This window comes from Hyperolius riggenbachi, chromosome 12, assembly GCF_040937935.1.
Source record: "Hyperolius riggenbachi isolate aHypRig1 chromosome 12, aHypRig1.pri, whole genome shotgun sequence".
In the NCBI taxonomy this organism is placed as follows: domain Eukaryota; kingdom Metazoa; phylum Chordata; class Amphibia; order Anura; family Hyperoliidae; genus Hyperolius; species Hyperolius riggenbachi.
Genome location: NC_090657.1, coordinates 90,485,198 through 90,499,340, shown reverse-complemented (window position 1 = coordinate 90,499,340; position 14,143 = coordinate 90,485,198). Strand labels below are relative to the sequence as shown.

Genomic DNA, 14,143 nt, shown 5'->3' with positions numbered 1-14,143 from the left:
AGTTCCCTGCTTTACCTGCAGGTGGTACCAGAGTTACAAACTAGTCCAGACTTTCACTTCCTACCAGCAGATATCCTTCCACTATTCTTAGCTCTATGATACCCAGTCAGCAGACACACGTTTTCTCACTATTTAAAGGGAACCTTAAAGTGGTCTGAAACTCTGACATAACATTCAATAAAAATGTGTTTTCCTACTTTTTATTACTCATACAGTTATCATATTTGCTTTTGTGCAAACCTAATATTGTCTGTTTACAAATTACAAGTTTCCAAAGTGTATTTTTTCTTACCCTGAAAGGTGGCATTGCATTTTATTATTTTTCTATTATAACTGCTTTTATTATATATTACAATCTTCTATTGAGCTATTCAGAACACTGGGTGTGCCTGAAGCAGAGAGTTTCTCAGAGAGTGTTTGTTTACATTCTAGTGTGTTTACACGTGTGTTTAACAAGTAAAAAAGATACGGTTATCTCCAGTTTGGATGGGATTTGAAGCTGAATAGCAGGAGAAACTGCTTTGTTTAACTATTTCAGTGATGTTCTGCTACAATTTTTTTTCTAGGTTAGTAGCTTTCAAGCTGTGAGGAATCTTTTAGAGCAAAGTAGAAATGCTGGCTTTCAGACCACTTTAAGTGAACCAAAGGCGTTCAGTTTACCTTACCTGGGGCTTTTTCCAGCTCCCTGTAGTCAGATCCCCCACTGCCCTCCGCTACTGTGCCCCTCCAACTGCTGGCTGACTGAGCTCTTTGGTGCACTACAGGGCATGTTCGGCCCTAGTTTTGAACACACTCCCATGGCAAGGAGCTTCTGTATATGTGCAGTTGCAAACTTCACAACCACAGAAGGCTCCAGCCCTTGGGAGCGTGATCAAGGCTTGGGCAGCACATGCAACATAGCCCCCAACAGGGCTCAGTTGGCCAGCATTCGTAGAGGAATAGCAGTACAACACAGTGGACCATGAGGACAGGGAGGGAACTGATGGCCTATAGGGAGCTTGAAGAAGCCCCAGGTAAGTTAAAGTGAATGCCTTAGGTTCACTAAAAGGTCAGCTGAAGTCAGAGGGATATGAAGGCTACTATTTTTATTTCCTTTTAAACAATACCAGTTGCCTGGCATCCTGCTGATCTTCAGTAGTGTCTAAATCACTCACCTGAAACAAGCATGCAGCTAATCTTGTCAGATATTTGTCAGAAGCATCTGATCTACATGCTCGTTCAGGGTCTATGGCTAAAGGTATTAGAGGCAGAGGATAAGCAGGACAGCCGGACTATAAATAAGATGGGGGAACCACTAGATAACCAGGGCAAGCTATAAAACAGAAGGGGCCCTACTAAAATGAAAATACTTTTTGGCCACCTCCTATATACAGAACTTAAATAAGGCTTTTAAAAACCAAGAAGAAAAATCACAGAAATATTAAAATGACTAAAACCATAAACACGAATTTAAGTATTCACTTTACTCCTGAAATGAGTCAGAAAAACGATTTGCCTATGAGTTTAATCCAGCACTAAGACATTTCACAGGTCCCACCTACACTTCATTACATATGCAGTACATTAGCCCTGATCATATCGCTCTTATGTATTTCCACGTTTGTAGGGGCACTTAAAAGCTATACTGTCACGACTAATCTAATCCGAAGACATGAACACAAAAGTTGTTTAGGTGATACCTTTAATAACTAACTGTATACGAGTTCCTTGAAAGCTTTCAAAACTTTAAGTCTGTTTTTCAGGCATCATATAGAATTGGATCTGAACCGTTCTAATACAACTCTATATCATGCCTGAAGAAACAAAGTTTTGAAAGCTTGCAGAGAAATTTTGTACAGTTAGTTATTAAAGGTATCACCTAAACAACTTTTGTTGCTCTGTCTTCGGATTCTCTCCATGACTAATACCTGACCACACACAACTGACTAAGGGCCTATTTCCACTAGAGATGTGGCGAACGGTTCCCGAACCGTTCGCCGGCGAACATCTCTGAATACATGGGGCTTTTACTACTTCCGGCCTGCGCTGCCCGGCGAAGCGCGTCCTAGATCGCGCTCCTGTTGCCGGGCACTCTCTGCGCATGTGCCCGGCAACAGGAGCGCGATCTAGGACGCGCTTCGCCGGGCAGCGCAGGCGTACTACTCCGGGTCAGAGCGACCCGGAAGTAGTAAAAGCCCCAGAGATGTTCGCCGAGCGAACAGTTCGCAACATCTCTAATTTCCACTACACGCGGATTATGGATGCAGAAAACTGACTTCAATGAATGCCGTGTAGAAAAACCTTATCTGAAGTTATCTTTCACTGTTTTGTTGATGTATAAGTGCTTCGTAAAAACAGTGCTGACCCAAGTTAGGTAAGAGAGCTCAGAGAAGCTCTTTTGCATAGATAACAACTGAAGTTTCTTAACTCTTTCTGTACCAGAAACCAATATGCGACTCTTTTCTCTGCTGCTAATAATCTATTTCTTAGCTGTACTACACATACAATTCATTATCTCCTACGTTTATTTTCACTTCAGATTCCCTTTAAATGAATACAAAAACAGGCGTTTGGCTCAGGACAATCCCTTGCATTGGTGATCACGCTTCCTTAATAATCTCATGCAATCTGCATTCATATTTAAATAATGCTCGGCTAGACTACTAATTAAAGAACATATCCTTATGAATATCCAGATGGCGGATATTTTCCATAAAACCACCATTAACTGAATACAGTGTGCAGAAGCATTCTGTACAATCCTGCTCTCCCCCACTGAAGAGTTAACACAGCCCTCCATATAATCAAATAGAGAGCAACTGCCCCGTTCCACAATCTCTATTAACAGGGATTTGTTTATACTGTTCTTTTCAATACAAAGACAGCTTAAATTATTTTTTACCCTCCCCTCTTCATTTTTAATACATTTATTCTTCCCACTTAATCCGTCCTCCATTTAGTTTATGAAATTGTCAGCCAGGACAATAGCAGAACAATCTGAAGGTGATGTTAGCAGAGGGTTTGTTTTGTAATTAGATTGGAGCTGCTGTGACGTCAGGCAGAGTCGTGGGCGTTTACAATCTCTATACCTTTCTATTATTAGGGGAAGGGAAAATCAGTTATTTTTTCCCCACTGTTTCCATTTGTCACTTTTCATGGATGAGTGAAAAGATCATGAAAGAAAGATGAAGCCCATGATTGTGTACTTAGGAAAAGCATTGAAGGCAATGTGTGACAGCGGCAGTCACTCACTGTACATAATGACATGAAATCCGTTTATTAAAAGGACCACTATTGCGAAAATTGTAACATTTAAAATGCATGTGTACAAGAAGTAGCTTTCTCCCAGATTAAAATGCATTGTTAATTACTTTTCTTTTTCTATGTTGAAGACAGATTTGGACTGCTCCATCGCCTCATGGGGATTTCTAAGGGTTTTCATTATTTACAAAAGCATTTAAGGAACAGTAGTTGCTCATAGTTAGCATGCCTAACAGCTTTGGACGTGCAAACTAGGGTGCTAAGTTGTTTGCACGTCTAAAGCTCTTACTGATCGCGTGCATATTAGTGCGTGATGCGGCCGTTGTCGCGTCCTAAGTGCCTCTTCACTAGGCTGCTAACACTTAGCACCCTTTAGTGAATCGAGGCCATAGTGTACAAATGAGTAAGCAGGCTGCCTGGAATGTTTGTATAGAGGCTTTCTAGGTAGAGCTTTTGAAAAGAATAAAGGCGATACTGAGAATTTCCCATGAGGAAATGGCCTAGTCCAAAACCTGTCAGAACTGTCAGATTTTTAATACAAAAGGCTCGTACACACGTCCAAACAATCTGCCCAACTATCATCTAAAAACGGTTGGAAGACGGGCATGTGTATGGCGAACAACTACCAACTCATAACAGATTGTTTGCCAGATCCATTCACCGGATCAACCTGCTCAACTGTCTTGCAGTTTGGCCACTTGTGTCCTAGTGGTTTAAACAGTTTTGTTGTTTTTGAATGCAGACATGATGTTGTGCAGTTTGCCATTTCACTTGCGTGTACAGTACTTAAGCGAGTTGGTTGTTTAGTTGGTTGGCGTGTGTGTATGTACTTGTTGTGTAATCAACTTGTTGTGTGGTTGGTCATGTTGTATGGTTTGGTGTGCATTATGTTGGATGTGTGTATGAGCCTTTACAGTAAGCAACCGGAATATAATAGTACAGTACAGGAAAAGTAAGGCCCGGTTCACACTAGCAATCAATGGTAAACGCATCTGAATACTGGTCGATCGGATCAGTTTCCACTCCGTTTGCGGTTCAGCTGCTTCTCTTCCCTTTCCCCATATTCCCCTCACACTCCCATCACCAAAGTGGATTTTGCTGGCTAGAACAGACTGTTTTATCACTAGTGTGAAGAAACGTTGCGTTTCCTCATGCCCCCAATGCAGGGCTTCAGCTTCCGTTTCTGTTCCGCTGGACTCAGTGGTCCAGAAAAATTGCTGCATAACCAAATTTGCAGTCTGTTGGAACAGACCAATGTGAACGGATCCATAGGTTAACACTGGATCGATTCGCATCTGTTAGGATTCGTTCCGATCCGCGAAAGGACACGTTTTTTACCACCAGCGTGAACCGGGTCTAATTCATAGAGCATTTTACTCTGGGTTAAATGTACTGCTTATAAGTAGGGGTCCCTACCTAAGTCTCATTTTCCACACTATATTAACTACCTTAACCGCCCACCCCCCCAGTAACCCACTAGAAAGTACAGCCAGTTGCCAATAACCCCCCCCCCCCCTGCCCCAGTAACCCACTAAAAAGTACCGCCAATTGCCAATAACCCCCCTAGTAATGAAGTTTTATCAGTGTAACACATTTCCCCCAGTAATTGTGGCTTGGCTAACATAATAGTATTACCAAAAGGACAATACTCTGCCCCCAAGTAGGTGTGCCTAGTATGATAATGCTCCCCACGCACCCTCCCCTCAAAGTGTAGACAGTTTAAACATCGCAAGGAGGGAGCAGAGGCTAAGGGGGCCCGCCTATCTCCCCATATTCGAAAATGCAGAGAGGCACATTGGAGGGCAAATACTTGATCCAGCGGCACTGCGTCCTCTCGACTTCTCTTCAACACAACCTGTGGTCATGTGGCAGCATTCCTCTATAGGCTTCCAAATGCACAAGACTTTGGGAGCCTTAACCCCTTCCTGACCGACTAATGCCGATAGGCTTTGGGAAGGTGGCAGCCGCAGGAGTGCCTAACGCCAAAAGGCGTCAAGAGCGGTGGGTGTGAGATCAGCGGGGATCGCGCATGACATTGCACGCGCATCCCTGCCTTAGTTACGCTCCATTCCGTAAACACCCTGCTAGCCACAATCGCAGCTGGCAGGTTGAAAAAAAAAAAGAAAAAACAGCCCGCAATCAGTTGTACAGCGCTGCGATCTACTGCAGCGCTGTACGGCGGACAGCTCTGTCACTGAGCTGTCCACAGAGAAGGAACACAAAGTGACCTCTCTCGTAGGCTGATGCCTACGAGAGGGATCATGCTGATTGGATCTCGGGGGCGGGAAAGGGAGGGGGAATACAAAAATATTTTTAAAAAATGACATTTTATTAAAAAAACACACACATATAAATTAATTAAAAAACAACAACATCCCAGCAGCAATCAGATGCCACCAACAGAAATAAAAGGAAGGGGGAGGGTGATTCATTTCTGTGCTAAGTTGTACGGCCCTGCAGCACACAGTTAAAGCTGCAGTGGCCTGAATTGCTGAATTGTAAATAATAGCCTTGTCACTAGGGGGGTGTAAGCCTATGGTCCTCAAGTGGTTTTTAAAGGGAACCAAGCTCCACTTTTGTGTCCTGTTTTCTAATAGCCATGTTACCCCTTCTAGCTGCCCATTATTTATCCACAGAGAAGGTGTAAAAATAGCATGTGTGACCTGTATAAACCCTTTGAAGCATTGTATACAACAATCTACCACCTCCTCCCCCAAAAACTTTTTGTTTGCTCTTTGCAAAAAATTTTCAATGTAAAAAAAAAAATGTAATTTTTTTTTATATATACAGTATATATATCTATATACTGTATAATGATTCACTTTGTTAAGCATATTAAATGTGCTATTGAGATGCCCTGGGTGCTAAAAACGGTGCTTGGCTCACTTTTGAGGGAAAAACTGCAGCACCCTGATAGGCTACGTTGAAAAAAGGTTGTTTTCTGCTGCGCATTCCGCATGTTCAGATAAGAAAGAAAGACAGAGCCGGACCCACTTAACCCCCCCTCCCCCCACCACCACCACACTTCTGCAATGGTCGCAGGGGCTATAGTTCCACTGGTGTATTGAAAGTCAATAATAACTTGAGGGAGTAGTGTCCATTTTAAACAGATTAATCTTGCCACTTTGCTATCATTTTATTACATATATCTTTACATATCTTATATATCTGCACAACCCTTAAAGAACACTTTGCAACAAAGATCCCAACAGATAAGAACGGACAACAATACAGGAGAGAAAAATAAAACGAATGTGGATACGGTAATGCTCCAGCATAGCGTGAACAAAGCCCATGTCCTATCAGTTTTGAGGTAGAACCTTCATGGGTTGGACTCCGTTTTATTTGTCCAGCAAATACCACAAAATGAAATGTACATAGTCACCCACACTAAACTAAAATAAATCATTTTCCATCGCTCCATGGTCCATTCAGAGGTGTTGCTAGGACCGGAAGAGACCCAGGACACTTTTAGGCACTCCAGCCAGAAAATAGGTGTGGCTACACACCATAATGTGGGTGTGGTCATAGGTGGGGCTAAAGTTACATGAACCTAACAGCGGCCTAAGTAGGCCTGCCCAGCAAAATGTTGTATGAAGCCCCCCTCTCCATTAATTAAAACAAAAAAAACAAAAATGCAGCATATCACATGAATAGGCAGTATCACTTTAAAGAGAACCCGAGGTGGGATTTTATTATGCTAGTGGGGCACAGAGGCTGGTTGTGCACACTAACACCAGCCTCTGTTGCCCCATGGTGTGCCTCCAAGACCCCCCCTGCGCGCCGTTATACCCCCCGCAGTGCTGGCGACACGCTGCGTTTCGCCAGCACAATGTTTACCTAAGCGCTGTCTGTCAGCGCCGCTCCCCCGCCTCCTCCGTATCGGCGCTACCCGCCCGCGTCACTTCCCTCCAATCAGCGGGAGGGAAGGGACACAGGCGGGTAAGGCCCTCAGCCTGTGATAACTTCACTCCCCTCTCCTCCTCCCTCTGAAATCTCTGGCTAGTAACCTCCTCCTGCCCAGACTGTGCTCCCATAAGCCCTTGCTACTAAGGCTTAGAGTTCCAAGGCACTCTAGAGAAGCTGTGGGCGAGGCTTGTTTAGTTTATAGGGAATTAGAAAATTAAAACTAAAAAAAAAAGTATTTGGCTTGAGGAATGCCCTATAAACCATATGAAAGGAACACAATTATGCAATGGGTAAAAGTTTATCTCAGATCCACTTTAAAAACCTACTGTTCACTCACTGCTTAATACATACCATCAGGGCCGGTTTTAGACCTTTCGCTGCCTGAGGCAAACTTGTGAGGATGCGCCCCCCGATTTGGAATGATCACAAAGCACCCGACAATTTACTCTGCTTCATTAAATGTTCTCAAATGACATGCTGCAGCTCAACACAATAGCACACTGGCTGGACGGTCTGTGACAAACAAACTGCTCACCCTCAGCCACTCCATTCCTCCTCAATCAGGACAGCAGTGCCATCTCCTCCCTTCTACTGTGCAAGTCAAATGAAATACTGCTGCTCTCCTACCTCTCCCCTCCTCACTCACCGTCAGACTCTTCACACAGCACAACAAGCTGCTTTTCTCCAATGATGACCTCTTCACCTCGCTCTCCTCTCACTTCTCCTCCTACTCTGACTGCATGCTGTAAGTGTAAGCACAGTACACAAATACTGCCCCTGTAATCTCTGAACCTGATGCAAGTGTTTCACCTTGCTTCATGAGAGAACTGCCCCGGCATACCATCCTCGACAAATCTCATTGTAAGGAGGGAATTAAAAACATACTAGTCCCACTGGCAAAATTGGTATTAGACTACAGTATGTTCCAGATATTAGATTGACTATGAAAGGGATTATTTTGTGAGTGAGCTCCTCTGAGGGACTGTTAAGTGACATGACTATGACTATGTAAAGTACAGCGGAAAATGCCAGTTCTATATAAATACACTATACCAATTATTATTCACGTAATTTGACAGAGGTTTTAATGTTGTGGCTGATCACTATATATTTAGAGATTATCCATGAATTCCAGCCGACAACTACTGCTTCTATGAAGAGGAAATTCATCAGTTCAAATGAGGGGAAGGAAGAAATATCAACACACTTTCATGCAAAAATAATCCACTTATTCCAAGGCAACAAGCCAACTGGCACTGCAGATATTAAACATTTAAACTGTCTGGCTGACAGCGTGTATTCACTTCAACACATCTGGGTGTGGATGATAAAATAGCATTGTATGTTTTTGATAAATAGTGTCAAAGTCACTGCCAAACTTATAGAGTGGCTGAGCTAAATTCACCTGTTTTCAGCTGGAGGTCCAGCACACAGCAAGTAGAAGCCAAAGCATAAATGTAAAGGTTCGGTCCTGAGGATTTCCTAAATGAATCAGAACTACTATGCATGGGGTGGCAGGTATATTTCTGGAGATCAACTTCAAAAATGATGATGAGGCATTTGTCACAAGAAAGGTTAAAATGTAAAAAGAATCTATTTTGGTTCAAATAAAAGTTTGAATTGGTCAGGGGGACTTTACAGAGTCCCCGAGATGGTGCGGCGGGGTGGCAGATGGAACATAGAGGCATATTCTGCCTCCTGACATGCCTCTCTGCCCCTCCACGCTATAATCCCCTGCAATTGGCAACAAATCATTGTTGCTAAGCTTGAGGGGAAAAGAGGAGAAGTATTTCCTGCTCAAAACGCCCACTGGAGGCATTCTTGTAGGCTTTAGGGCAGCTCTCCCTGGCTGCGCCCCCTGCCACTCCCCCGCCTCCCTGCACGATGGGAGAGAACCTCTCTCTACTTCCAGCGTCATGACCCCAGACATCACGAAAGTGAAGAGATGCAGGCCACAGGAGCAGTGGAGAGTGGCGTGGATGGCGGGTATCTGATCCGCCCAGCCCCATGGATCAGGTAGCAAAGTTTATTTTTTGTTGTTTTTTTTTATGTCCTTATCCCGGGTTCTCTTTAAGGAATTGAATTATTCACGGTAAGCTAAATTGATCTGTGTATTTTTAATCATAAGATAGATCTTCCATCCAGGACCAATCCACCCGTGATGCCAAGTGAGGCAACTTCCTCAAGCGGCAGCACCAGGCAGAAAAAGGAAGTGAAGAGAGTGCCTGGTCAACCTATAGTGGGGGCAACTGTACCTAGCTACTACCTAGCTACCAATAGTGGGTGCACCTATACCTGGATACCTACCTATACTGAGGGTGTTTTTTGAGGGGCTCACCACAGTTAGAACGTGCGGTACAAATTGTCGGAGGCCGTGCGATCATTCCAGCTCGAGGGGGTGGAGGGCGCATCCTCACGTTTGCCTCAGGCAGCAAAAAGTATAGAACCCGCCCTGCTTCTATTACATTCAAGACATACATACAAATTTGGTTACATTATGATAAAATTTGTATGGTTTTTATGTAGTAGATGGTGAATTATAATGCCTAATGAGACATTCGATTAGACAAAAACATCTAATCAGGTAAATATTGTGTTTTCCATCCGCACTGCAATCGATCCATGATCGACAATGTTGGTTCTTGGTGATGTCGACCGCGGGTCGATCGTGGTGTGGTTGTACAGTGTATGGTCGGCAGCTGTGAGCCTCTCCTCTTATCCCCTCTCTTTGTAGGACAGCACATAAAGCACAGGTGTACATGATTGTCACTGATCATGAATTACTGTTTAGAATGACTAAATCTAGATTATGTATGGGGCTTTAGTCTTCTGGAGTACAATTTGTGGCAGAGAATGAGCTATAAAGCTATAAGAGAATGAGCTATAAACCCTGAAGTGGAAGGAAAACACTGTCTCCACCCAGAGGAAAGCCCAGCAGAGGCTTTACTTCCTCCGCCAACTGAAGAAGTTCGGCATGACACAGAAACTCCTGACGAACTTCTATACCGCAACAGTCGAATCCGTCCTCTGCTCCTCCATCCTTGTCTGGTATGCTGGCTCCACAGAAGGCGACAGACGCAAACTACAGAGGGTCATCAGGTCAGCGGAAAGGATCATTGGGAACACACTCCCTGCCCTAGACTTCCTCTATAATGCCAGACTACGCTCCAGAGCAATGAAGATTGCCAAGGATCCCTCCCACCCTGGCCACCAATTTTTCAATCAGCTCCCCCTGGAGCGGAGGTATCTGAGGTACCGGTCCATCTCCGCAAAGACCACGAGACACAAAAACAGCTTCTTCCCCTCAGCTGTAACTTCGCTGAACTCTATAAACTCTACCCAGGCTCTCCCCCCGTAGGCTGCCCCCCCCCCCTCCAATGTTGACTTGTTGCCGGTAAACCACATGGCAGCTGTGGTTGGTAATGTGTTATGTATATGTTTTGTGATGAAGTGATGTCTATGTTCTATGCTCTGTTGCCTCTTATGTTTCTATGTGTATGCCCTGTATTCATGTGCCAAGCCCAATTCCAGGCACGACCCCTGTCGTGCTTGGCGAAATAAAAGCGATTCTGATTCTGATTAACCAGTGTTAAAATGGTCCTGAACTCTTGCACAGGACAGAAGGAAAACAAAAGAGAAATGCACCCTGAATGTATTTAGAGAGTTTAGCCTGTCTATTTTCCCCCTCATCTATGACTACTACTACCACTTTGATCTCTCAGCTCTGTCAGCTCAGGAATCTCGGCAGCTTCCGCAGAGCAGCTACTTTGTAAACACAGGATGTTAACCCTATGTCTACTTCCATGAAAGCAGGAAGAAAACACACTGTAGATTTATTGCAGGATTTCTATCAGCTGTAACAAATAAATGTTTTTCTTTTAAGGATATTATGCTGTTGCTCATCTTTTAGAGCAGATAGGAAGTTCTGAGTTCAGGTCTGCTTTAACCTTGTACAGATGCTATATGGTTCTCGGCGGATATGGCTGGTGAAGGCCTGATCCCCCAAGATTGAGGAGTGTGTATGGCGCCCCCCCATGCGCCTGCATGATCCAGCCTGCCACAATCTTGCCTGAGTGCAGGCCAAGGCAACTGTTCTCTTTAGCCCTCCCACTCCATTGTGCTCCGCAGCACTGTCCCTCCGCCCCCTCCCATAGCAATTGCCAAGCAAACTGACCATTTGTGTATTTGATCTAGTAATGAATCAGGATGGCCTGTGAGCAGCTGTGTGATCTATCCCCCAATGATACAAATGTTAATTTGCATATATTCAGCAGTGGTGCCTGGGAGACATCTCGAGCTCACTCCAACCTGAATTATCGCAAATTCTTTCTGTTTTAGGAAAGCAAACTTTTGTTGTTATCAAAGTTTAGTATTTGTTTTCATACGGCCTAAACTATCATTAACAAAGCCTTGAGGCTGCTACTGTAAAAATGTTGCTTGACGTATGTATTGTTTCAACAAACAATTTGTGTCTCTTGGATAATATTTTGCTAAAAACAATCTCACGATGGTAGTAACCTGTAAAACCTGTGTGGAACGGATTGGTTGGTTCTGCCAGATAAAAGTTTCACACTAGTATAATTATTTTGCTATTACAATGACATGTTGTAGTAAAGTCGTGTTTATGCTGAAATTCTTAAGTGTACCTGACTGAAGAACACAGCTTACCTCAGTCACAAACATCATTCCACATGCACGTCTATTGTTTGCACTGCGGCTGTAAAGGTGCCCATACATCTAGCCGTATATGGGCACCAGAGCCTGGACAAGGTCCTCCAGAACCCAAGGCTGAGACATTAAAGTGTGCCCCTTCATCCCTTCCTCCCCAGCTGTGACACACTGATTGCTATTAGTTGGCTGCCCATACACTGCATTGATTTCAGCATGAAAACTTTCAGAAATCGGCCTTGTGATGATGCATTTGCCGCCACCCACACAAATGTTAATGCCCCCAGTGCCCATGCATTAAAATATCTTGCCTGTTCGGCTGCCACCAAGTGTCCATCTGTTCCTGCTTACATAATTTTGTCACACATGGATCCCAGGCATAGCAAGTGACCCGTGTTTGATGTCACATGTGTCACTGCTATATGCGGCAGCTGGACTGGGGAGCTATTCTAATGTATGGGAACCAGGGGGGTGCCCATACATTAACATTTGGGAAGCCAGCAGCCAGGTTCATGAAATCACATGCCATTACTCAATTTATCCCATGTCACCTCAAGATTTTCCAGCTTGCTCGACTGCTACATTTGACCAATTTAAGCCCTATATTGGTTGAATTGTTGATTGAGCATGCTTGTTGGGGCGCCAATTTTCATCTGATAATAAAAACTATCGCATTGGAGGGTCAATTGGCACCTTAAAATGTCTGGCAGACGGGCAAACTAGGCAGAAATTACTATTTACAGACTGTAGCAGCTGTAACTTGTCAATTAACAACAACCACTCTTTTGGTAGTTTCCAGAGTTTTCGGAAAATCAAGATGGCAGCTCCCATGAACCAGAGACAGCAGATTCTGTAGCTCTGGTCACAAAGGTGACATTCTGCTGAGGGCCTCTCAATAAGATGCAAATAATATTGAATTAATGCACGCAGAGTTTTCGGAAAATCAAGATGGCAGCTCCCATGAACCAGAGACAGCAGATTCTGTAGCTCTGGTCACAAAGGTGACATTCTGCTGAGGGCCTCTCAATAAGATGCAAATAATATTGAATTAATGCACGCTTGCACATTTTCTATAAACAATTATTTACGCAGTTTGAAAATGGACCAATCGGATTCTGCCAAGGTTGTCTATTTACATGTTGAGTCAGATACTACTGAAGGGATAACATCATCATAAAATTGCAAACAAAATTAGCATAATCCTGTATCAACTCTGAATTATTTGCATATCATTGACCATCCATAACTAGTATGTGTTTGCCATTGAGAAAACAGAAGATTCAGACTCACAACACATAAAGACAGAACCAATATGAAGACATCTGTGTATTATAAATGAACAAATCTAATAACTGGAAGTGGTACAAACATATTAGCTTGCTGATAAGGCTAATGTTAGGTAGAAAGGAAGAGAGGACTGGTGTTGTGCATAGGAGTGGAGAGGGTTACGCATCAGAGAGGGGAGGTGTTAGGCATAGTAGAGGTTATTTGTTAGGTATAGTAGAGGAGAGGTTAGTGTTAGGCATAGGAGAGGAATGGTTAGTGTTAAGCATACTGTAGCAGATGTTAGTGTTAGGCAGAAGAAAGGAGATTACTGTTAGGCAGAAGAAAGGAGATTACTGCATTACTGCATTAATGGGCAGCACGGTGGCGTAGAGGTTCGCTCTCTCGCCTTGCAGCGCTGGGTCCCCGGTTCGTATCCCAGCCAGGGCACTATCTGCAAAGAGTTTGTATGTTCTCTCCGTGTCTGCGTGGGTTTCCACCGGGCACTCCGGTTTCCTCCCACATTCCAAAAACATACAGATAAGTTAATTGGCTCCCTCTAAAAAAATTGGCCCTAGACTACAGTACTTACACTACATAATATAGACATATGGCAATGGTAGGGATTAGATTGTGAGCTCCTTTGAGGGACAGTTAGTGACAAGATATATATATATATATATATATATATAAACACTGTACAGCGCTGCGTAATATGTCGGCGCTATATAAATACTAAATAATAATAATAATAATTACTGTTAGGCATCAGAGAGGATCGGGTGAGGCAGAGCATACATATACGTACACCACTGGTGAATTGGGCACAGGGTAAGCCGAATAACCACTCACCCTGCTGCTGCTCAAATTCCCAGCGGCATTAAATACTATTGCTACAACTCAGAGTGAGAAGTAATTCAAGATCCGGCGATTGCCTGAACCCTAAATTACCCATGCATGGGCCACGGACTATATCATTACTGCTATAGCGGCGCCCAACTCAAACACTAAATGACTGGTGCACGGCGCTGAAACCACCTGCTTCGTGAGGAGAGAGTAGTGA

The 14,143-nt window shown here is 43.8% G+C and overlaps 1 protein-coding gene across 1 annotated transcript in view; it reads right to left on the bottom strand.

Annotated features, from left to right (window-relative positions):
• Positions 1 to 14,143, bottom strand: part of LOC137541038 (inactive phospholipase C-like protein 2) — a 478,057-nt gene that overhangs the window by 353,700 nt on the left and 110,214 nt on the right. The window lies entirely within an intron of this gene.